The sequence below is a fragment of the Neofelis nebulosa genome, chromosome 8 (assembly GCF_028018385.1).
Source record: "Neofelis nebulosa isolate mNeoNeb1 chromosome 8, mNeoNeb1.pri, whole genome shotgun sequence".
NCBI lineage: Eukaryota > Metazoa > Chordata > Mammalia > Carnivora > Felidae > Neofelis > Neofelis nebulosa.
Window position 1 is genome coordinate 83,598,935 of NC_080789.1, and position 26,759 is coordinate 83,625,693.

The following is a 26,759-nucleotide window of genomic DNA, read 5'->3' on the forward strand; positions in this document are numbered from 1 at the left end:
GAACAAACTGAGGGTTGATGGAAAGAGGTGGGTGAAGGGATGGGCTAAATGGATGACGGGCATTAAAGGGGGCATTTGTGATGAGCACTGGGTATTATATGTAAGTGATGAATCACTAAATTCTACACCTGAAACCAATTTTGCCATGTATATTAATTAACTAGAATTTAAATAAAAACTTGAAAAAAAAGGGAGCTATTCCTATCATGAAGGCCCCACCCTCATGACCTTATCTAAACCTAATTCTTTTGCAAATACCCCATCTCCAAATACTATCATTAGGGGTTAGAGATTCAGTATATGAATTTAGCAGGAGGGCAGATGCAATTCAGTGTATAGCCTTCCCCAACCTATATTAGATCCCCTATTATTTTATCTTATAGCAATATGTTTTGTCCTGTGTAACACTTAACACAATTTATAATTATGTATTTATTAGTTTTACAGGGATAGCATTGCAGAGTTCTTATTCAGTAAGTGGTTATGGAAGCATTTTTATTGGGCTTATGTACTTTCAGAGATAGAAGGAACCTTATATAGATATGAGGAAACTAATACAGTTTACCTTTATTTTAAAAAGGGGAGTTCTCTTTTCTGTGATTTGTCTTATAAAGTTAGTAATATTTAGATTTTCTGTGATTTATGTCTTATAAAGTTAGTAATATTTAGACTGAGAAGCTGTATGACAGTACAATTCCATCATACTGTGATAAAGTACGATAGATGAGATGAGGAAATCCTGCAAATTTGTATGAGGAATGCACAGGTTTACCTCATGTCTTGGGATTATTTAACATGGACCCACTCTGTAATGCTGTGTGTGAGGGAGAGTGGAAGAGGATAAGCCTTTAAATTTCAAAGAAGTCTGAGCTATCTTTGCTAGTTCCAAGTAATGCAAGTTTTTTTCAAATAATTCAAATTATATGAAAAAGGTGAAGTCAATTGTAATTGACTGTTGTCTCTGTTATCTCTCAGCTTTGTTTGTCCAGTGAAGTCTTCACTTAGTCTTGATTTTTGAAAGATAGTTTCACTGGGTATAGAATTCTAGGTTGATACTACTTGAGAGATATTTCCAATTGTTTTTCTGTTTGTTTGTTTTTTTGTTTTTTTCTTTCTTGTCTTTGCTTCTCAGTATGTAATGTGTCTACTTTTCTCTAGCTACTTTTAAGATTGTCTCCTTATTTGTCTGATACTTGACTATAATGTGACTTTCATGGTTTTCTTTACATTTATGCTGCTTTGGGTGTGTTGAGATTCTTGGATCTTGGGTTAATAATTGTCATCAAATTGAAAAATGTTTAGACATTCTTTCTTCAAACATTTTTTTCTGTCCTTCTATTTTCTCTCCTCTGAGACTCTAATTACACATACATTAGACTATACTGTCCCACAAATAATTTTTCAGTCTTTTTGTGATCTCTATGCTTAATTTTGCATAGTTTCTTTTGCTATATCTTGATATTCACAACAAACATATTTCAACAACATCTGAGTTTATGTTACTGAGGTGATTTTTGAAAAACCCCTAGATAATCGCAGGATGGGGGGTAGCTGCTAAGGGAACTAACTGATTAGAGGGTTGGAACTTTCAGTCCCACCTTCTGACCTCAGAGGATGTAAAAGGGCTGGAGGTTGAGTTAATCATCAGTGGCTAATTATTTAATCAATCAAGCCTACATAATGAAGTTTCTGTAAAAATCCTAATCAAAGGGATTAGGAAAGCTTCCTGGTTGGTGAACATATAGAGGTGCTGGGAGAGTGGCATGTCCAGAGAGGTCATGGAAAGTCCATGCCACTTCCCTCAAACCTTCCACCTGCATCTCTTCCACCTGACGGTTTTTGAGCTGTATCCCTTTTATCATAAAATGTTAATCTCATAAGTAAACTGTTTTCCTGAGTTTTGTGAGCCATTCTAGCAGATTATCAAATTTGGGGAGAAGGTCATAGTATCTCTGATTTAGAGCCAATTAGTCAGAAGCACAGGTGACAGCCTGGACTTGTGATTGGCATCTGAAGTTGATGGGAGAGGGTATTCTTGTGATACTAGGCCCCTAACCTGTGAGATGTGGTACAATGCAGCAGTTAAGTTATAGGATACCTAGTTGGTATCCAGAAAGCTGGAGAATTGTTTGGTATGAAAAGCCCACACATCTGGTGTCAAAAGTGAGTTATTATGAGTAGTAGAGTAAAAGTAGAGGAGAAACACAAAATGTTTTTCTCTTTCAAGTAGTATGTATTTTCCATTACTAAAAATATGTATACTGAATAGTTTAAGATAACCATACAAAATTCTTATAAGCTTTATAATTAATTCCCCAATTTCTTACCTCTCCTTCCCAATATGCATATGTTTTAGAGGTAGTTATTATCATGGTATCAATTTAAAAGAAAGAAAGAAAGAAAGAAAGAAAGAAAGAAAGAAAGAAAGAAAGAAAGAAAGAAAGAAAGAAAGAAAAAACTGTCACAGAAATAATTCCACATCTTCATGGCTTTTCCTATTTTCAACACTCCACTCCTTTTAAAATGATATTTCTTTCAATTACTCAATTGAAATATTTTGAAGAAAATTAAATTAAACTGGGTATTAACTTATGTTTATATTTTATAAGATAAGCTATTTTTAACATAAAATTTTCAAACATAATTTATATCCACCAACAATATCTAATTCATGTGTTTTATTGAAAATGAGACTCTCTAGAGTACTATATACTACTAATCTTGCTCAGCACCACAGACTCAACTCTTATCAGCTAAACAACTCTTCTTAGACAATATGATAGTTAATAAAAGAATCAGTTGTCCCTGATTGTTTATGCTACCTAAAGTCAAATTTAAAGGGATTATGCTATGATACAGGGTACCATCTAAGATGCTTGCAAGATGGCCATTGTATACTGCAATATTCATATATATATATATATGAAGTACATATGAATACTTTAGTCCTAAGAATCATATATATATGAAGTATATATGAATATTTTAGTCCTAAGAATCACCATATATTATGAACATATACTTGGCAGTCTGCTTATGTGTATGTATATGTTAAAAATCAGGACTGTAAATCCTGCATGAAAATGCTGGAATTTGAAAGAGCTGCATGGAGTTAAAGTTTATAGCATGGAGTTAAAGTTTATAGCGTGGGAGATTGCCCCTTTGTCACAGCCTGAAACACCACCACGGCTTGAGGCATAGAGATGAAAGTCCTATAACTCAAAATAGGCTAAAACAAGAAAGTGGCTGCTATTGAAGCATTTAAGAAGACCAAAACTTATTTATATTATATCGTCTTCAAGTTGGGTATAATGTATAAGCACCCTATCTTTTCAAAAGGAAATTTCGGGCCAACTATTTAAGTACATCATTTCTTGGCCAGATTTTTTTGCCTTCAGTATAGGTGTGGTTTTGGTTCTCCCATGTTCCATCTTAAAGGAATTGTCAGCAAGATCCAATACCAATTACTTCATACCTGAGCACTATGATAACTCTATTTCTCTTTATCTCATCACAAAACCCTGTAATAGCTACTGCAGTCTTTTTCGTCATTCATCATTCTATCAGCAGTTTTTCGATGGCCTAAGGGGCTAACTGTGCTACACTGATGTAGATCTTAAGCTGTTCATTCTACATGGATCTTGAGCTGTTCATTCCACATCAGTATACTCCAAGAGGCAGATACAACCCCAGGTTTAAATAAGCCAGAACAAAGCTTTGAACTTTGTATTATGTATTTGTATTATGCCCTCTCCTTTTAGCTATACAGATATACAACCAAACAACTTGGTAAAACCACTGTATAAAGTAGATACATATCTGCCTTCAAATAAAAAATTTTAAGGTATTCTGATTATTTGAAGGATCAGAAAGTCATAATGTTTGTTAGTCTAGGCCTTTCCAGTTGCAAATGCCACAATGGGATTAAATACATACAGATTTGATTTCTGTGAGAGAAAAATTGGTGGGAGTCCGAGAAGGTGCTGTGCAAGGACCAAGCACAAGAAAAGGGAAGGAAAGTCATATGGAAGGATTCTAGACTACCATGCAGCCTAAGGAAGATTCAGCAAGACTCTCAGGAAGTTCTCCAGCCAAACCTGGCTGTCAAAGGCGTTCTGAATCTCCCAGGAATGGACCTATTTTAGTAGCCCTGCCAATGCTCAGCCCTAACCTGGGAGCAGCCCAGTGCTGCTTTGTACTAAGCATGGCCTTAGTACAAACAGGGGAATGGATTTGGGAGCATGGCAGCTGGGCCCTGATCAAGTTCTCTGTGGTTACCTTCTCATGCCCACCACAGTTATTTTCTTAAAATATGAAATATAGTTCAGGATTCAGGAATTCATTTTATATAAAACATCCAAATCCACCTAATTGTAATTTCTGTCACAATAGGACTTGTATATTCTATTACTTCAAACAAGGCTGGGCACAATACAAACTACAACAACCAGGCCTCAAAGCAATATACTTCATAAATGGAGAGCAAAGGAATCTGCCAAGGTCCCAGAGTTGAGCTGATTTAATCTACATCTTGAATCTGTGTTTAGCAGCTTGGGCAAAAACAGAAACACATTAGGCTACTCTTGTTTTCTTTTTATGACAAAAGAAAGCCAATAAATTTAATACCATTGTTCTTCCTGGAACTAAACTCAAACAGGAATTTTATTACTTGCTTCCCTGTACAAGGAACACTCACTACCATAATGGGTCATATCTCCAACTGTGGATTTATAAAAGGATCAAAAAATGCAGTTCAAGGAGATGATTCTTGTATTGGCCTATGCTAAAGGTAGAGGACTTAACAGTAAGCTGTAACTTGGTCAAGGAATTTCTTTTTGGCTTTAATAATAATGATTCAAAAACCCATTCCTTCAGGTATTCTAAAATAATCCTGGGAAGAAAACTCAAAAAACTCAGAAGAGAAGATAATAAGCCTGCTCATTAGACTTGGCTAGACTTCCCAATTACCTAAAATTGTAGAAAGGTCTTCAGCCGATCTTTGAGGGATGTAAATTTATAGGAGAATTTATAATCAGTGTTTTCTAAAGTGTGTTATATGTATCATCCATAGCTCAAGTGAAGATGTAAGAGGATAAACAAAATTTTTAATAATGTCATTTTAATATGTTTTAATAAATATATAACTAGTTCATTGAAGCCATGAGTTCACAGATAAAATTAAGAAAAAAAAGATTTAAGACAGCTATTAAATTATAGTATATGGGTCAGCAGACATGGAAAAAATCAAATAGTGAGGATGATACTATAACAGGCTAGATAATGGCCCCCAAAGATGTCCAATACTAATCCCCAAATCTGTGAATGTTCACTTACATGGTGAAAGGGATTTTGCAAATGTGATTAAGCTAAGGATCTTGAGATGAAATTACCTTGGATTATCCTGGAGGGCCCAATGATGTAATTACAAGTGTTCTTAAGAGGGAGACAGGAGGGTCAAAGACAGAGGAATGGGAGATGTGACGAGGAAGCAAGAGGTTGGAGTGTTGTTAGGAAGGGGCCACAGGCCAAGGAACACAGGCGGCCTCTAGAAGCTGAAAAATAAAAGGAACAAATTCTCTGTAGCTCCAGGAAGGAACCAGCCTCGCCAACAACCTGATTGTAAACTTATTTAAAAGACTTGTTTTAGGCTTCTGACCTCCAGAACTGTAAGAAAGGAAATGCCTCTTGTTTTAAGCCTATGATAATTTATAGCAGCAGAAATAGGAAACTAATACAGATATTCATCAAATGACTGACATTTGTGAAACATTGCTTTAGCAAGTGTCTGAGTGCAGGTATTTTATGTTATTTATTAAGGCAACAGTCACAAACTACAGATGCCAGATTTGTTGTAATTTGTGTATTCATCACTTAACAAATATTTCTGCAAGTTACTCATTCATTCCCCTGCTATATAATTCATCTGTAACTGGACACTTGAAATCAGTTTTGTAATTTAATGATAATAATGGAGGAATTAATAGCATTTATAGAACGTTAAGCAGGCAGGACACTGTTCTAAGCACTTTATACATATTATTTAGCCTTCTGGGATAGTTTCTGTTATAATCCTATTTTATAGATTGACTTTGCTGAAGAATGGAGAAGTAAAATAACTTCTCCAACATCACAGCTGGAACCAGCTTTAAACCTGCAGGTCTGTTTTTATCTGGAGCCTGGGTTTTCACCATATTTAAGGAGTCCTGGATGTTCTCTTTCCATTTCCTTGCCTAAATTGGTCTTCAGTTCTCCTTTACAGTGATGTTGTACTCTTTTCATTAAGTGATCATTCTTCTGGTTGTAGAAACCAAAGCAAAATAAGAATACTTCTGCCTTCCCTCTACCATCTGATAACATTAAAGCATTTTCCTATCCACTGTTTGTTAATAATTTTCTCAATAGGAAGCTACTTCAAATATAAGTTAATATAAAGTAAAATAGTTTTAATAACACTAAACAAAAATCATGGAGAAGTAATAAAAATGTAATATTCCGTTAAAATGCCATTAATTTTCTTTACAGGAATTTAGAGTAGTCTGTGCTCTTGCCCTTGCTTCTTAGAAAAGCAATATGGACCTTCTCCATTACTGTGGAATCTTAAAAGGCATTTAGGCGCTTTGGGCTTCAGGTCCCTCTTCTGCGAAATTACAGTTGGGCTGAAAACTCCCCAAGGCTTCTTTGAATTCTTGAATTCAATGACTGCAATATATATATTTATTTATTTTGGGAAGAATAATTCAACAGAACCCTGCCTGTTAATATGACACAGGACCCTGATTTACCAGACATGTCTAAGAGCCATGTGCCTTTGATGCTGGACTCATTACTTATCTTGTAGGCTGCTTATGAAATGTGTTCCCTTTCAGTGGGTGGGGCCATTTCATAATGTATGTTTGCTTGAATAGTCTACTTGCTCCTGTGAACTTCCTACCTCTTGGTGAAAATCAGAAACTGACCACCCATTTATTGTTTTAGTTTAATGTTCTTTAATTTAGTTCTCCAAATACTGCCTGCTTCAGCCACATACATTAATACGTAACATCATTTGGCTAGCAGACTCAGAAATGTCCAAAGTCAAGAATTTCACGGAAGGAACATCCACATTAGGTGTATGGTTGGACCAGATGACCTGTTAGGGTTTTCTGGGGAATGTCATCATTTTAACAGTGAAGGTCCCAGATCCCAGGAATCCCTCAGTCCTGGGATGGTTAGTTGCCCTTTTTAAGGTCCCTTAAATCCTGACTCTAGATTGGTGCTGTCCAGAAGAATTTTCTGCAATGATGGAAATATCCTATACCTCAACTATTCAATTCAGTAGACTCGTGTGGCTATTGACTATCAGAAATATGAACAGCACAATTGAGGAACTGAATTTTTAATTTAATTAAAGTGTAACAAGTGGCTACTATATGGGACAGCACAGCTATAGGTGATGCCATGAACATGATCATTAGTGAGCTGCTTCGTGCAACAGCCTTAAGGGAAGCACCCTGGAAAGCAGTCTGAATGAACACTTGTCTAACACTCAACCCACCAGCTTTATTTCCTATATCCATTGTTATACCGACAAGGCAGTGTAAGTTTATCCAGGAATATTGGTAAGATGTACCTTTATCACTCTCGAGGTCAAAGGATAGATTCCATGATGGCTTTTTGAGAAACATGTGATTTAAGTTGTGTATTTAGTCTGAGTTTCAATAGATGAGTAAGCACATCCAAATAAAAGCACTCTAGTAATTAGTACTTTGTGGTTCTGCTGTTAAGACATAAACAGCTGTGGATTTTAGGTATATGGAGACTGAGCCCTTTCTGATCTAGCCTAGTGGTTTAGTGAAGCTTAGGGACATTATACCGAATTAAGTTCCAATTTGGAATGAGGACTGATTTAAAATTTTCCTAAGAGAAACCCAGGGAACTGAAGTTTGCTTTATTATATTAAAGTGAGCAGTCAGCAGGCAGAAAAACACAACATTACATCCTAAAGGAGAAAGAGAGTTTTCTTGAATTGCAGAATGTTGACACCATACATCTGTCTGACATCAAAGCTGTTGGTTATAAATCTTGCAGATAACTGATCATCCCAAATCCACAAAGGCAGAAGTTGAAAGAGAAGTTGGAACATCAGAAGAGGCAAAGAAACTCCACAGCCCCTGAAGGAGTTGAAGCCAGTTACAGTGTGACATATATCTTAGGTTTCTGCAGAACTTGGCTGTCCATTTAAATGCTAATGTGCAACCCTGGCATATCCTAGGAATTAAAGTGCTGAAGCAGGCAACAGCACTGGAAATTTCAGACTGTTGTTGAATATTTAGCATCCATGTGCTAAAGAGCTCAGGTATACTTTTAAATGTCAGAGAACACACCACAGCTCTCACTATGCTCTGCTATGAATTCTTTGGCAATGTGCCACTTTTTAAAGAAAGTATGAGTGCAGTTTTGAGTTTTCAAGTGATTTTTATTAAGTTGATTTGATAAGCAAAACAAGCGGTCATTACCTACAATTTATACATAGGGTATTATATTCAAAATTTCTTCCTGGTTAAAACGTTTTGTTTTATCTCTTAAAGTTTCAATCATCTTCAACTATGAGAACTGAAACAGAAATTTCAAGCAAATTTCAGATTTTCTTCTCATTTTATTACTCTGAATTTAATACTGCAGCACATCAAAGCTATATTAATATATCACTGAGCCAGCAACAAGCAGACGCTTTGAGAGGTAGTAATAACATGTTATTGAATTTGGTACCTTGAGAAAAGGAAGAAGCTATCCCAAGGCTTAGAGTGAGCTTCAGGAAGGTCAATTATATAGGGAAATATAGCTGCTAGATGGGTAACTGCTATAATCTCTAGAGAGTACGGGTTCTTGTTATCCAGTCAACAGTTATATGCAGATTATCATTCATATGTTGGGCGTTGGGCTAGGTACTGGGGATGTAATAATAATAATCATAATCATAATTATAATCATAATCAGGCACTCATATACTGATTGCCCTGTGAGTAGCACTATATAAGTGCTTTACATATGTTAATTCATTTAATCTGGTGAGGACATAATCCAACCTGTAGGTGTAAGCACCCTTATGAGGTAAGTATTTATGGACAGGGAAGTTGAGGCAAGAGATTATGTAATTTGGCCAAGTTAATACAGCTTATAATTAATGAAAATGGGATTAAAACCCATATAGTCTTATCTTAAAATTTACACTCTTAAAACCCCTATACATAGTGCTTTAATCCTTAATGTTACATTCCAGTAACATTTTGACCATTCTTCTATTCCAAATTTCTTTAGGTATTTGGCCTTTTAAAAAATAAAATGTTGACTCTCACTAGATGATAAATGCCTTGAGATTTTCCCCTAGTGTGGTGGTTTGCCCATATTTGGTCTTCTGTAAATGTTTGTGGTACAGTCAGTGTACAGTAAGAAGAAAGGTTTTGGAGCTGGATAGAACCTGGATAGAATCCCAGCTCAACTACTTACTCAATGTATGAACTTAGTTTCTTCATCTGTAAAATGGAAAGAATGGAGTTATTGTGACGATCAAATGAGATATAAAATTTTTAGCACAGTACTTGGCACATGACAGGCTTGCAATGAAAGCTCACTGTTATTAGTTAAATAAATTACTTGTTTTAAAAATTGTTAACCATTGTTTTCTCTTTAAACTAGAGATGAACTTAGAAATATGGAGCCATAAAAGACCTGAGAGAATATAGACCAAATTCTAGAGCTGAGGAAAATGAGGTCTAGTTAGACTAGAACCCTGATAGTTTAATGTTCACTCAGGTCTCTTTATATAGAGATCTTTTCTCCCTCCCTTCATCCCTTCCCTTCTTCTATCACTTTATTTACTCACTCAATATATTTTTTATTAAGTACTTACCTAGGTACCAGGCTCTGTAATAAGGATAAATCAAGTAGTGAGTTTCCACTCCTGACCCAATTTCTTCTCTAGCAGTGGCTCAGAGTGTGAATCCTGGACCAGCAACAGTTGCATCGCTTGGTGTGATGGTTAACTTTGCTGAGCCATGGGGTACCTAGACCTTTTGCCAAACATTATTCTGGATAGGTCTGTGAGTATGTTTCTGGATGAGATTAACATTTGAATTGGTAGGTTGAGTAAAGCAGATACACCTCCCTGATGTGGTTGAGCCTCATCTAATCAAAGACCTGAATTGAACATAAAGGCTGAGTAAGAGGGAATGTCATCTTCATGAGGTCCCAATAGTTCATTTTTGCTTTTAATTCCCTTCCCTTTGGAGATGTGTCAAGTAAGAAATTGCTGCGGCTGAGGTCAGAGAGGTTGTTGCCTGCTTTCTCCTCTAGGGTTTTGATGGTTTCCTGTCTCACATTCAGGTCCATCATCCATTTTGAGTTTATTTTTGTGCATGGTGTAAGAAAGTGGTCTAGTTTCATTCTTCTGCATGTTGCTGTCCAGTTCTCCCAGCACCATTTGTTAAAGAGACTGTCTTTTTTCCATCGGATATTCATTCCTGCTTTGTCAAAGATTGGTTGGCCATACTTTTGTGGGTCCAATTCTGGAGTCTCTATTCTATTCCATTGGTCTATGTGTCTGTTTTTGTACCAATACCATGCTGTCTTGATGATTACAGCTTTGTAGTAGAGGCTAAAGTCTGGGATTGTGATGCCTCCTGCTTTGGTCGTCTTCAATATTACTTTGGCTATTCAGGGTCTTTTGTCGCTCCATACAAATTTTAGGATTGCTTGTTCTAGCTTCGAGAAGAATGCTCGTGCAGTTTTGATTGGGATTACATTGAATGTGTAGATTGCTTTGGGTAGTATTGACAGTTTAACAATATTTATTCTTCCAATAGTAGGAGGGAATTTCAGCCTGTCTGCATGAGCTGGGATATACCTCTTTTCTTGCCTTTGGACATGAACTAAAAAATTGGTTGTTTTTGGGTCTCAGTCCTGCTGGCCTTTGGACTAGAACTTAGACCACAAGCTCTCCTAGTTCTCAGGACTTCAGATTCAGACTGAAATTTACACTATTAGCTCTCTTGGGTTTCCGGCTTGCTGACTGCAGCTCTTGGGACTTCTCAGCCCCTCTGACTACCTGAGCCAATTTCTTATCAGTCAGTCAGTCCTATTGGTTCTGTTTCTCAGGAGAATGCTAATACACTTGGGAATTCCATTCAGGGTCTACCCTGAGAGTGAGCCCATCAATTTGTACTTTACCACCCCCCGCCCCCGGTAATTATTACATGCACTGACACTTAAGAACTGCTGTATTTAAGGGGCTCCTGGTGGCTCAGTCGGTTAAGCATCCGACTTCAGCTCATGTCACGATCTTATGGTTCATGAGTTCAAACCCCATGTCAGGCTCTGTGCAGACACTTCACAGAGCCTGGACCCTGCTTCAGATTCTATGTCTCCTTCTCTTTCTACCCTCCTGCACTTGTGCTCTGTCTCTCTCTCTCTCAAAATAGATAAACATTAAAAAAAAAAAAAAAAGAAGAACTCCTGTATTTAAGACACACATCCTTGATTGCCCAGAACAATGAGGAGGGCAGCATTTTAATACCAGCACAGTTAAACTCCTGAGTCATGATTTATTTTTAGATCTCACAAATGAATGTCACCTCCCTGAACTAGCCCATTTTGACAGAATACCTTCCCTTCAGTAACAACCAGGAGACCCTGGTTGTCCAATTTCTTAATGAGCTTAGTGCATATAAATATAAATGTGAACATTCTGAATATCTGTTGTTGGTGTTGTTCCATATAGATATATTCTAAAGACTAAGTAAAACAGGTAAAAAATCTCCCCTCAAACCCTCAAAGGATTCTAATTGTTTTTACCTTTAGTGTGGGATGGACCTTATCTAAAGCAAGCAAGCTACAGAGACAACAAAGCATTTTTACTCTTAGAGTGTTCAGCAGAGCCTGCTGGAGTTACACAGTGCTCCCTCCCCAGGCATCGTGATCTTCATTATTCCTTCCCCGTGATTAAACATACAGCTCTGCTTTCAGACTCTTCAAGGGCAATCAGAGGAGCTACAGGAATTCACATTCTGCTGTTCCGTTACCAAAACACTTACACTGTCCTCATGGCTGTTCTGGGTTTTTGTGAAGTATTGGTGGTGCATGTTTGCCATTTGCATAGTAGGAGTCCGTCAGTAATGAAGGTCACAGACTTTTTTTATTTTTTCCTCAAGGAAGATTATCTGGAAAGAGTTTCATTTCTTTCCTAACAGAAAGGACACTTGAACAGGTAATAGACCTTTTGTGTCAAAAACATTGTACCAGCACGTGATCCATGAGTGTTGTTCCACAGCAGTAAAACAGACCTTCAGCCAAATGGCATGTTCTGGAATTCTTTGTAGGCAGATCAGCAGTCAGTTTTTTAGTGCACATACACAACAAATGGATTATAATATGTTGTGGGTTATTAATCAAACAATCCAAGCTTACATTTGTCATCATCCACAAATATTCCTTGAGAGCTATTATGTACAAGCCAGTATCCAATGGCATGGTACACAGACACAAACACAAAAATGCTAAATCATAATCATTAACCCCAAGTATATATTAAGTACCTACTGTGTACAAGCTAGTCTCCTAGGCAATCATGCATAGCTATAAACTCAAAAGCCATTTGATGAGTGCCTTTATGTATTAAGCATCTTTATTAAGGCATTTATATATATTTTTTCCTCTTTAGATCCTTTCAACATCGATATGAAGCAGGCATTATTGTCACCATTTTATAGATGAGACAGTGACATAGAGTTGTTAAATAATTTGCTCAGTATCACTTATTTTTGTGAAATGGAAGAACCTGATCTTAAATCCTTATCTCTCTGAATCTGAACATTGTAAATTTGTGTGTGTGTGCTTCCAGAAGTTTTTATCTAAATGGTAAGTCAGAACACATACATTAAAAAATAAACAAACAAATAAATAAATAAGTAAGCAGAGACAAACAAACACAACCAACCTCTACAACAATGCAAATCTGCAAATACAAAGTGACAGGTGAAGGATATAAAGAATAAGTGTCAAAAAACAGATGGCGATGGATACTGTTCTACCAAGGTCCTGCTGGTAAATCAGAAACCACACCAGGTTTGGGTTTTTGTTTGTCATTTTTTTGAGACAGAGAGCAGGGAGCAGAGGGAAAGAGAGAGAATCTGAAGCAGGCTCCATGCTCAGCACAGAGCCTGACAAGGGGCTCTATCCCATGACCCTGGGATCATGATCTGAGCCAAAATCAAGAGTCAGATGCCCAACTGACTCAGTCATCCAGGCACCCTCCACAACATCAAGTATTTTTAAAAAGAGATTGACCAAATGGGTATTAGAGAACTGAAGAGGAAAAAGGGAACCCAGAGGTAACTGCAGAGAGCAGCTCCCGCTCCTACACTGTGGAAACAAAACCAAGAGGTTGGAAGTATCAGAACTTAAAAGCTCTAAGGAGGGTTCCTGCCCAGTTGAACCAGACCTCTGAGGAGGGGTCACTAACTGGCTGGTAATTCTGAGAGGGGTTGTTAAAGCTGATCCTGGGAAGGTGGTGGGAAACAAATCTGAAAACTACAACCAATTAATACTGGAGTAACTGCTGCAGATGAAAAATAAATTAATTAACTAATTAAAACAAAACAAAACAAAACAAAACAAAACAAAAAAACATTGCTGCTGAGATGCCCAAAGATATGGGAAGCAACCAGGATATCTGGAAGAAAGAGAGAAAGTACTTTCTCTTCCTTCAGCCTCTCAGTCAGCCTCTTACACTGCCATTCGCAGGGCCTAGCATGGACCCAGCCAACAAAGGAAAAATGTCTGTTCCTGAAATCCTCATTGCTTCTAAGTTCACCCAAGTGGGGCATAGACCACATGATGGCCCACCTCTGCACTGATTAGTTCATGAACTTGAGGAGAGGCCTCATGTATGCAGAATTCAGTTTCACTTATCCCCTCTGCTCCATTTGGTGCAACTCCACTCATGCTCTTGGCTCTTTTCATTCTTTTGGGTTAAATAAAGTAACATTTGCCAGGTTGTCCACCTAGCAGGTAGACATTTTTCTGGTTTTCCACCACCAATTTAATGACTAGTACATGAGTCTACTGATTTATGTCCTTTTAATTCTGCTCATTGCTCCTGATACCTTGCCCCCTCTAACAGTACAGGTTTTACTCCCACTTAATATGCCTTTCTGATTGTCTTCTTTTTACCAATGGAAACCTTCCTCTGTTTATATTTTCTTTTTGTGCATTATTATCTTCTGATCAGAACTGGTTATCACTTTTTCCCCAAATTGTAGATGAAATTCCTGGGATCTGGGGTTTCAGAGGAAAGGATACTTAGAACAAAAAGAATCCTCAAGTAAAATAAATCATTGGTTCTCTACACTTCAGACCAGTGCTAATTTATGATGAAGTTTTCCCTAGTGAAAACTAAAGACAATATCAAGAACTAAGAGAGGCAACAAGGCATGATGGTTAAAAGTGAGGGCTGTGGAGCCACTTGACCTGGTTTGAATTCTGGTTCTGTAATCTTTGAGAAGTTACTTAGCCCTACTGTACCTTAGTTTTTTCATCTGTATGGTGGTTGTAATAAAAATATCTGTCCTATGGGGTATTATGAGGATTATTACATATAAGCACATAAAACAGCACTCGATAAATGCAAGTAATATTATTTTTAGATAGTTTAACTATACTAATGGTTATTTTTGGGGGGAATAACTGCCTTATAAAAAGAGATAACATTATTACTACCTTTTTTTTAATTTGAAAATGCTTCTTCTTACATTAAATGGAGTTAACAATCGATATGGTGAAATCTAAAAGTCCTACAACACTGTTTTAAAACACTCCTAAGATATATAAAGAAAGGAACAAAAATCAAACAAGAATTTGTGCAGGGATTTTGATTTTATAAAGTATGAATTTACCCTTTTAACATGGATGTACTCGCTGCCACCCATAGGCCAGACCCTGGGACCATCCTAGAAATGCCATGATGAGCAAGATACACATAGTTCCTATCCTCAGAGTGGTGGCAGTTTAATAGAGCTTTTAATGTAACTTGTTTAATTTGTTCCTGATAATCATCCTGGAGAAGGATATTGTTGTTATCATTATCATCATCCTCATCATCATCACTATCATCATCCCTATTTTCAATAATAAACTGAAGCCTCAGAAGGGGGAGAGATCCCATTCCTTGTGTTGTACAGCAGACAAAATTTGTGGTTCTTTTCACTACAACATAATGATAGACTATGTGTAGGCCTATTCCTTCTGCCAGGCAATGTATCTCTGTTCTCATAATGAGATCCTGTGGGAATATGTGCTTAATAAACTTGTGTAAAGGTCATCTTTTCTGGAACACATCTAGTCTGTGAAATAAGACTGAGTATAGAATTGAGTTTTTCCCCCAAAAGAACAGTTAGCTAGAGAATTTAACAACTGAGTCTCTAACCCTTTCACCTCATATTTGTTGAGTATGAAGGGTCTGAAGTGTATCTTTAATGTCTCTGGCCTCTCCTTTCCCCCTTCTTTATGACTTTTTGCTCCAATGTCCCCCAAAAGGAGACTTGACTATGCTAATATGCCTTGTGGATCTCCAAGAAGGAGTGCAATGCATACATTGGTTCTCTTCTCTTTCTACCCATTTATTTTTTAAATGCCATTATCTTTTGAACAATGCCTGCTAAGGAGTCATTTGGTAATGATTTAAGATGATAAAAATCTTAAGTCTCAAAGGAAAGGAATTCTGAATGATACTCAATGGTGTTGTACATGCACTCTCTGCTTAAATCATAGCATATTGGCTTTCCGCTCTTAGTTTTTTAAATTTTGATCCATTAATCTCTCATGAAGCTATAGTCTTTGGAGTGAGATATTCATGTTACATCCACACCACAAGCTTTTGAAGTAGTATGGTAGGTGCCTTTCATATGTAAACTTATAAATCCTTACAACAGTCCCACCAGGTAGATACCTGGAGTACAAAAGAGGAAACAAAAATTGCTTTTAAATCTACCTCCCTCCTTACATGAATTTTTTAAAATAACAATATGTAAATGTAATTAAATAAAAGATTTACAGATAAGTAAATAAGTCACCCAACTAAAAAGGTTTGAAGCTAAGATTTGAACCCAGAGCTCTCTGGCACCAAATCTGTGTTTTTCCTTTTATACTAGCACTTCCCAAACTGTATACAGCTAGACATGATTTCCACAAGGTATTAATAATGCTATTCCTAGGAATACATCCATTATCAAGTATGTTTGGGAAAGAGTGAACACCCTTGATTCCTTTGGAGATTGGTGGTGTATACTATGTAGCAAATTAAGACTTTCAGACGTTCTGTTGAGTACAAAAAAAAAAAAACCTGTTTATTTGGCTTAGACTAGCATTTGAGTTTATACTTCTTTACTGATTTAAACACTTAACAACATTTGCTGTAGGATAGAGAAAATGGGGCTTTGCAATGCATCAGTCAAAACAGTGAGAAAACAGGGACAACTGCTAGACTTGGATAAAGAATTTCCCCATAGAGCCAGGGTCACTGTCTGAATCAAGATGGCCTGCTGAAATCCAGAAGACAGAGTTAATGATGGTCTTTGGAACAGAACGTGTCATGTAGGGAATAGAAAAGGTCATTCAAAAGAAAGAGTGTTCTAAGTGGAAAGGCCCCCATTTAGCTGAAAGCACTATCTACTTACAGTGTGCTGAATGGGCAGGAAGAGGCTGCAATTAAAAAGAGATTTATTACATTATAATTTTATGTATAGTTATTGTTGGGTCCTTTCTCATTCTACAGATCAAGGGCAGTTAGATAGACTGACTCGTTTTCCTAGGGTGAATGAACATCTTGGTTTGTAGGACTTTCAAGTCTAAAGTTGACCACCCTACATTTACTAAACATGATTATTCGCAAAGGTTGTTACTAATATTCAGGCCCCACATCCATGTGATCCAAAAACATTTTTAAAATGTATTCACTTTATCAAGAGAGTTTATTACACACGTAATTAATGATATTGTTTTGATACAGAGTGAAGCATTCTTGTATATTAGATGTTAATGGTATAATTGGGGATCTGTCAGGGATACATCAAATTTTTTTATTCTTAGCAAATCAGAGCAGAGCAGTGTAATTAATCTGATATTGGCCCCCTTAGTAATGTAGGCTTCGCCCAAGAAGACCTTGTGCCAATTCCAGGGCTGACAGGACAGACCCACCCAGGAGGTGGAAAGCACCAAGTTTTAGGGTTGTAGCAGCCTCCAGTAAGTGGTAAGCCATGAAAGTCCATGATGGGAGTTCATAGAGATTGACAGGCTGCATCTAGTTGGCCTGTATAAGAATAACAGGCACATGGCCTCTGAATTAGAATCAAGGCAAAGCTTCAAGTGGTAGAACCATCAAGAACAAAGGAGAGACAGTTTTCAAAGGCAAGGCAAGTGCAGGAGGCCCATGGGGACATTATAGAGGAGTGAGAGGCAATATGTAGACCAGTACAAAGGGGCTCACACCCTAATGTATGCAGGCAGCAAGGTGTTTAGTAGCATAGCACAAGCCAATGGACTCCCTCTAGGACATTTCATATTAAACTCTTCCTGACTGTGAAGAGATCAAGGGCCCCAGGCTTGTACATATTTCCTGTCCAAGAAGGGCAAGACTGAACACATAGATGGAAGATCATCAGAACTAACCAGGAGAAGATACAGAGAGAGGAAATGGGGCCTACTAATTGCTGATTGCAGCAACTGCTCATTCAGTTCCTGAGGGCTTGGAAATTCTGGGAATCGATAAGTAGAAACCAACTGTGAACCAACTGAGTCTCCTAACCCACTCAGTATTGTGAGGAATGTATAGGGAAGACCTATAAATACTGTGTTTGCATGCATCTTCATCCTCTTTATGTCTTCTGGAGAAAGAATATTTGCTATGGGTGGGATTCTTCAGGAGACAGGACATGGAGAATGTGGGACTTGGGCACAGAGCTCCATGTCATCTGATGTTAAGTAGTTAGTTTATTCCTAAAGAGGGAGGAAATGGAGGGATTTGGCAAAGCTGTCATCCTCTTTTTTTTTTTTTTAATCATGTAGGGCCTCCTTTACAAAGAAGATAGCAGACTATTTTCCAGTTAAAATGGAAGAATTGCTTTCTGAAATTTCAGTGTTAGAGTTCATGGTCCTGCATATCTTCTGTACCTAAATAAAAACATCTGATTTAAAGTAGACTGTTGTTGAATTATGATACCAAGAACCATGCCACCACACTCTAAAACCTTGCAAAATGAAAGCTTTTGTAAAGTTCCTTTTAAAATACTTTTTTTTTTTTTACAAGGACATCTTATAGAATGTTTCAAATGACTGGAGGGGAAATAAAGAGATTAATCACTTTATAAGCACCAATTAATGTGACTCTTTATGCTATTAGTGTCTTACTGGACAATCAATTTTTAAAAAGACATAAAAGTTTCTAGGATTTACATTGCTATGTTTCAGCTAATGACTGTTTATTATTCCCTGGCTTAACTGCTTGCTGATTAATATCCTTGAAACAAAATCCTTACAAATATTTCCTTTATTTGGAAGTTCAGTTTCAGATGTAATATTCTGCAGTTAGTTCCTCTGAAAGGGAAGATCTGGAAACAAAGAAGTAATATAATTTTCCAAAAACAACTCTGCAGATTAAGTTCTGAGTGTGATTTCTTTGGGTAGCAAATTCCTCCAGATCTCCTTCTTGCATCCCCTAAATTTACCTTATTATTCAAATGTTTCCCATGAAGGCCACTTTTTGCTACTCTTTTTAATGTAGATAATCTTAGGGTTTTACTGTCTTTTTTGCTTTCTTCACATACTTTTTCTGGACCACCTCTCATTACTTCAACTGACATCTCTAAACTTCTGACACTAAATTTATAGCTCTACCCCAGACACTCTCTAAAGCTCTTGACTGCCTTATTGACACCTTCTCTGAGAAGTTTCATAAGCATCTCAAACTTGACATGTCTAAAACTGACCTGCTCATCATCTGTTTCTCTTCTATTCTCTAGTTCAGGAAATGCCATCACCATGATCAGTTGGCCACGCCTGGAATTTGTAAATGATCTTAGACTTTACTCTCCCTGGAAAATGACTCTCCACAACAAGTATTGCTCCCAGTCTGCAGCAAAGGTCTTGACAAATCCCCTCCTGCCAAGTGTGGTTCCTGACCCTTGATTCCACATTGGTTGATGCCATTAAAGTTTTCTTGTAGCATGCTGAATGGAGGTCTAGAATGAGATGAGACATGAACCTTCTGGGTCATGCTATCTTAGGAGCTAAAGCAAGCCCCTAACTCACTTTCTCTCTTTCAGTCTCTCTCTCTCTCTCTCTCTCTCTCTCTCTCTCTCTCTCTCTCTCTCTCTCTCTCTTTCATCCAGTTATTATTTGTAAGGCTGAGTAGAAGACAGCTACCAAACTGCACTCAGAATTATTTCTATCTTCTAACTGCTAATAGGGTGTCTCTTGATCAAGATTATTGAGTTCTTCAAAAGATGCTTCAGGATATCACTTTGTACACCTCCAGAATGTCTGAATCCAGTTTAGGCTTGGGTGGGGATATCAATCATCTATGTAGACAAATGACATGTAAAGCTTGAGGCTCTAGACAATTCCTGGATGTCTTTGTTTACCAGGTCGGGGCTATAATTTGAGGAGCTGGTTGAAAACCATTGTTCACTTGTCAAATAAAGCACTTCAAGTGGATGCTCTCATAACATTTTGAAAAGGGCTTTGGTATTTACATAAAGAGGTTGAAAAAGTCTCCCTTCCCATGATCCTTGGAAAAAAGGCTCTTTGCTAAACCAACAAGCTGTTTGAGATGTGGGTTTTTGTGCCACCCCCCCCCCCAGCCCACTAGAAAAGAGTACTATGAACACCTAATTTGTGTAATGTGATCTTGAGGCCACAGGCAATAACTTGTCCCTATGGCCCTGCTGAACAAAGGCTGAGTCACCTGCCGAGTCAGGAAATGTGAGAACATCAATTGTACATATTATCCGGTGATCTCACTTGGAGTCATTGCTGAGTTTCAACCAATTTCCAAAGGATTTTTTTTCAGTAACCATCGTAAGTGTTACCTTACTATCATGAAACAAAAGGCTTGAAAATTTCTGTGGAATTTTTATATGGAAATTAATTTAAGCTTTACAGAAATTTGTGCCTCATTTATGAAAAAGGGTCTGCCCTTTTATACTAACATACATCATCTCCAATGCCCAGCCATTTCACAGCTATATAGAGCAATACTTGACTTATCATATTTTCTAATTAAATCTGTATTGAAAAACTAAAGATACAACTGACTGAAATTTTGCTTTCTTCTGATAATTCCACTTGAATCATAATCCTTTCAAACAGAGGTCATCCTTTTTTCCTCTCTGCTCTTTGCGTCAAGCTTAGAAAACAACCTCAACATTTTTCCTACATTCTACTGCTTCCCTTTTTTTTTGTTTTTTCTTTTTCAACCTGAGTGTAAATGTGATGGAATTGATGATTTAGAAAGGCCTTGGTGCACCTGGGTGGGTCAGTGGTTAAACATCTGACTCTTCATTTCTGATCTGATCAGGTCATGATCTCACATTTTGTCAGGCTCTATGCTGACAGCACGGAGCCTGCTTGGGATTCTCTCTTTCCCTCTCTCTGCCCCTCCCCCACTCACTCTCCCTCTAAATAAATAAATAAACAAACATTAAAAATACAAGATGAGCTTAGTATCTGAGCAGAGTGTGTATGGGAGGAGAGACGAGAGGGGAACTAGACTCCGGGCAGAATAAGCTGGGGGTCTGGCTAAGAAGGCCTGGGGTGTTACATCATTAGGACCAGGTGTGGAAGGAACCAGGACAACTTGGCTCTGGCATGGGTGTGGCTTACAGAGATGGATGGGAGTAGAGGGGGAGGAGGGAGCTGCTGAGAGTAAGATGCTATGGGGCATCCAGGGAAAGTGCCCAGAGACCATTGTCCTAGTGGTTTGGTGCTTTGTGAAAGGTCTGAGTTTTTATTCCCTAAAACAGATCAGACAAGCATGGTGACAGTAAAGTTAGGAGTAGGGTTTGGAGAAGAAGTGGGAAGAACTTGGGGATTGTTTAGATGGGGTTCGTGAAAGAGAAAGAGGGATCTCGGATGATTCCAAGGTTGTTGCAATTAGCAATAGCAGTCCTGGTGGTGTCATTGCCCAAGACCAAGAACATAAGAGGGAAGGTCTCAAGGGAGTGGGAGTGAAGGCTACCTTAGATTTCCTCACCCACTGACTCTCGGACACCTGCCTGGCAAATCTAACTGCTGCCACTATATGGACAGGTAACTGTTGTCATGGGAGATAACTCAGTAACCGGCTACACTACGTGTACATATTATCCAACTTCAGCTGTGTCTCCAGGCTCTTTGCAGATATTTTTACCAATTTCAAAGTAAATCCTTTTCTACTCCTCATATTGAGTTTTAAAAACATTTTCACTCTTTCCATAGTTCTAGTCCTATCTTTCCTCCTCAGTTTCAGCAAACTACTTTGCTGTTAATTTACTTAAAAAATATAGAGACCAAATGATGTGATTTTGCTCAAACTCTCTCACTTCCACTTCAAAACTGTCTCTGGATCTTAAGCTGTTCTCTTTTCTTCTCTCAATGGGAAAAGCATCCCTGTTCCCTCTCCAAGCTTTCTTCTCCACTTGTGTTCCTGATACAACGCCATTCCACTTTTTCTGGAACATTGTTTCATAGACTACCCCAATTTCATGTTAAAGAAAATAATTTTTTTCCAAGTCCATTATTTATATACTCAATGAAGACAATTTGGAACACACAGAAAGGAACTAAGATGAATATAAAAATAATCTACCATCTCATATTACACAGTAAACCACATTTGATTTCTAATATATATATATATATATATATATATTTTTTTTATTTTTTTATTTTTTTTTTTTTTTAATTCTCTTTCTACTAGTTCCCTTTCTTTAACCTGGAAACATGCTTAAATCTTTTCTTGGACCCTACCCTAACTATTAAAAAACAAAACAAAACAACAAAAAAACAAAAAAACTCTCTAGGTCTTGCCTCCCTTTCAAAAACTACTATGAAATCTCCATAGCAACCACCTAACCTTCAGTGCTATCGGTGAGCTTTAAGACACCTCTGGAGTGAAAAAGTTGCCTCAGGCTTGAGAGGCTGAGCCAAGACAATGTGCAAGATAAAGATAGAACTCATCTAATCATCGAAACCATACCTGTGTTTCCTGGATATGCCTCTATTGCTTCACTATCCCAGCTGGTTTCTCTTGTATCTTGGATTTTGCCTCATGTCTGATTGTATATTTCCCCCAACCAACCTGCCATGTCCTCACTCCCTTTGTGACCAAACCTATCCATTTTATGGCTTCATTTATCATTCTATATGTATGACTTCAAGTTGATATCACTAACCAAGACCACTCACTGAAAGCCAGAATAACATTTCCAACTGCCTTCTAGTCATCTCAATATGGGTATCATACCAGGAAACTCAATACATCCCAAACTAACATTATTATATTATCTGCCAAACCTATTTCTCCTTTTGTGTTTCCTATTTCAGTTAGTGGTATTATTATCTTTTATTCAGCCAGGGTAGACAACAGGGAGTCATCTTTGACTCTTTACTTTCCTTAATTCAACATCAAATTCTATTGACTTAATATCATATTAATTATTTACTTTGTCAGGCACATCGCTAAGTGCATTAGGTAGATTTTCCCAACCTTTCATTATATTTTGCTCAATTTTATTTTACATGTAAGAAAACAGAAACTTGGATGCTTATAACTCAATGGTAAAGTCAGAATTTGAACTCAAGCCTATTTATTTCCAAAGCTACAGTCTTGATGCCTTTTCAATTTATTCTCCTCTCTTTTTCCATTGCTGTAGCCCCAGCTCAGATCATCATAGTAGAAGCTCTGCTAGCCAATCTCCAATTAGTCAAATCATGTCATTAATAACACTCTTCAATCCTCTTACACACACTTATCACTGGAGACTAGTAAGAAATTGCCTGGAATGTTGAACTTTCCTGGTCCCATCAATTTAGTTGCACATTTACCAAGAAACAGTTGTATTTTGTTCTCAAGCTGGTCAATGCAGTTGTACTTTTTATTATGTTACAATATTTAATTAAATACTATGTAAAGTAATGAGATATGAGTGTGAAAGAGAGCTGTCCTATGAAAATTGAGTTGAAAGCTTTGGAAAAAAATAGATGAGAGCCAGTAACTGAAAAATATTATAATACAAATAAGTATGGAGAAGGGGAGCCAAAAATGATTAGGGAAAACTTTCGTAAAAATTTCTTTAAGATTCTGCACTCCAACTGCCTTTTGCTGGAATTTAAAGAAACAGAAACATGGGTGTGGTTCATGCAGGAAAAATGATACAAAACTCCATATGACAGACCTGTACTCAAGGGGCCTTGGCACTCTGTTATATAATTGCTGGATGAATGTATTCATGTCCGTCTTAATCTACAATATATCCGAGGTGAATATCTTTTATTTATTATCCTCTGATTTGTTAAGTTTTGCAAATGACTGACCAAATTCAGTCCCTGATTTCACTGAATGAGAGACCTTCCACATTATCTCCCATTATCTTCCAAACAGTAATGGTATCTCTCCTCTGACCCCCCAGGCTTCAGTCATCATTTCTGCATTCAGTCTGCAAATATGTTTTGGGAGCCTACTAATTACCAGAATTACCTTCTTAAAACACAGATCAAAGCCTCCCTCCTTCTGCCCACAATAACTCAGTGATTTCTCAATAGTCTGCAGAATGAAGCTAAAAGTACTTAGTGAAATATTGAAGACCTGAAATGATCTGTCACCCACCTTTTTAGTTTCCACTTCCTAGCACAGTGCTCTGTATCTTCTAAGTGTCAGTCATCCACATTCTGGCTGTTGCCCAAATACATGACACCATTCAGCATTCATTCAGAAAGAGCCTGAACTATATATTTATATCTGTCATAATTTTACTTGTTATTGAAAATAGTAGTTTATGGTGGGAAATACATTGTTCATAACAATTATGTAATATAGAAAATGCTAAAGGTATGTGAATAAATTTTACTGAATGAATTATAGGTTGTAAAGTCAAGAGTATTGTATAGTACGTAGCCTGGGTATGGAGGTGTTAACTTGTCTTTAATAATCAAAAGTTTAAATTTGTCTATACTCATAATAATTTAGGAAAGATTTAAAAGTCTGCATAAATATGATAACTTGACTGCCCTTACCAGTTGTCCAATCAGGAAAAGCACCTGATTCCTAGGTGACAAATATCAGTGGACTGTTGTGTCATATTGTCCTTGTCTGTTCCTCTCATTCACATTTTCCCCCTGGGAGTTTTATACCTGTCAACAGCCTTAGCTGCCACTACTGCATGGAAGTCCTGAAATGTTCATCTCAGCCAGAGCACTTTGTCAATTCCACTCCTCTTTCTAACTTCTTTTGTGTAATTTCACTTGGGAAAACACCATCTCATCATACCAGAGTTTAAAAAGGAACTTTCCCAGCAAACTCACTTCCCTCTGCCTTCTGTCAGTGAGACCACTGCCTCCAAGGTTTTGGAATTATCCACAGCTCTTGGGGTCTGTTTTGTTCTTTGCTCTTCCTTAGGCCACAACTAGTTGCCAATTATTTCTTCCCATAAGGACTGAATTTTTAAGGGCTTTGAAAACTGTCAGTATTTCCCCTTTTCAGTCAAACTTCTTGAAACATTTGTCCATACTCACTGTAGTCACACTGTTATCTTCTGTTCACTTCTCAACCCAGTGTAATATGGCTTCTGTCCCCAGACTTTTATGGAAGCCATTCTTATCAAGGTAATGAATTACTGCCTTGGTGCTAAATTTAATGGACACTGTCTCAGTTGTCAACCTAACTTCTTCTAGACTTTGATATTTAGACCACTCTTTCTACTTGAAATTAATTCTCCCCTCTGCTTCTGTGACATGTCTCTATCTCTCAGTCTGCTTTGTTGTACTATTCTTTCTCAGGTTCCTTTCTTCTGCCCTTTTAAACAAATGTGTCTGTTCTGGAAAGTCCTGTCTTCTTGTCTCTTCCCTCTAAACACTCCTCTAAGCAATCTCATTGGTTTCCCTGGCTTTAATTACTACCTCTGACCATGATCACCAAATCTGTGTCTCCAGCTCCGTTATTAACCTGAGCTCTCAAGATGTACATATTTAACTGCCTCCAGGTGTGCCCTCTTCAATATTGCACAGGCGCATTGACTTTAACCTGCCTGAAGCTGATTTTACAAAAGTGCAAAAATACTCCTCCTACTTGCTGATCTTAGTGAGTGGCACCATTCAGTATCTATTTGCCCAAGCTGTCAGTCTTAAAATATAGCTATCAATCTTAACATCTCCTTTTTTATTCCTTATTCTCTGATCAATATCAAAACTCTGTCAACTCTACCCTTGAAATATTTCTTATATCAGTCCACTTTTTCCATCCCTTCTGCACTATATTGTTCAACACATGATGATATCTCCCATAGATATCTGCAACTTACTTCTAAAGAGGACCGCTGCCTCCAGGCTGCAACACACTCCTCTTTCCAAACGCACAAATTTAATAACATTACTTCCCAACTTTCTTGTCAATGTCTCCATGCTACCCTCAGCATTAATTTTAATCTCTTTCACATGGCTTGAAGGCTCTTTATGATCAACCCCATTTGTCCCTCAAGTCCCATCTTTGACACTTTCTCACATTCTGTGGTGCTTCTTTGAATTCCCAAACTGTACCAATTCTCTACCTGTGGACCTTGGTCATCCAGGAATCTGCTCCACTCTGATCAGATTCTTCTCTCTGCTATGCTTCTGTACCCTCCCCCTGCAATTTATACATTCCACATACCTTTGAAAATTTACTATATATCAGGCATTGCTCTAGGTGCTAAGACTACAGTAGAGAGCGAAGTGGATATATTATACTGAACTCATGAGGCTCAGTGTTTACCAGATAGACAGACAAGGAAATTTAGGCCATCGCAGACCTTTGTGGTAACAGGTGGACACTGGGCATCCAAAGACCCAGACGAGGACATCTCACTCAGTCTGGGAACAGAAGGCTTCTTAGAGGCAGTGTTGTTTAGAGTGTTTGACCTGAGACAGAGAAGTCTAAAGGTAAGAAGCAAGGGAGTTTAAGATCTCAAAGTGTAAAGCTTTTATCTTTTCTTCTTCTTCTTTTGCCTTCACATTCTTCCTAACTCTCATCCTCCACATCTAACTACTTCCATTCTTTAAATAAACCCTTTGGTTGGTTCTTACGGTACCCCTGGAAGTTAACTATTATTTTCCATCACTGGTGGCATCCATTTCACAGAAGCACTTCTAGGCCTTCAGCAAACCCACCAGCTTCCTTTCTTCAAGTCTCTCCTCAAGCTGAAAATGAGGAAACCTCATTCCATATAGCAGCCATGTCATCATCCATCTTTGGACATAGCTTCAGCTAACTTGTAGCTAACTAGGGTCAGGTCTAGATATTCCTTTTTTATCCTTCTGCTTCACACATTTTCCACTGTCCATTTTCCTGTTCATATTTTTCAAGAGTCCACAATGTCAAATTGTCTATGAGAAAGACAATGCATGATCTTCCCTCATTTTCCAATATAGCACAGATAAAGTTTAAGAAGCTTTTTCTCATAGACTTGAGATTCCTGTCAGATCTTAAGCTCACCAGAATAGGG

General features: G+C 37.6%; 1 protein-coding gene across 14 annotated transcripts in view; it reads left to right on the forward strand.

Annotated features, from left to right (window-relative positions):
• The window catches only part of LMNTD1 (lamin tail domain containing 1), a 485,471-nt gene that overhangs the window by 272,416 nt on the left and 186,296 nt on the right, over nt 1–26,759 (forward strand). The window lies entirely within an intron of this gene.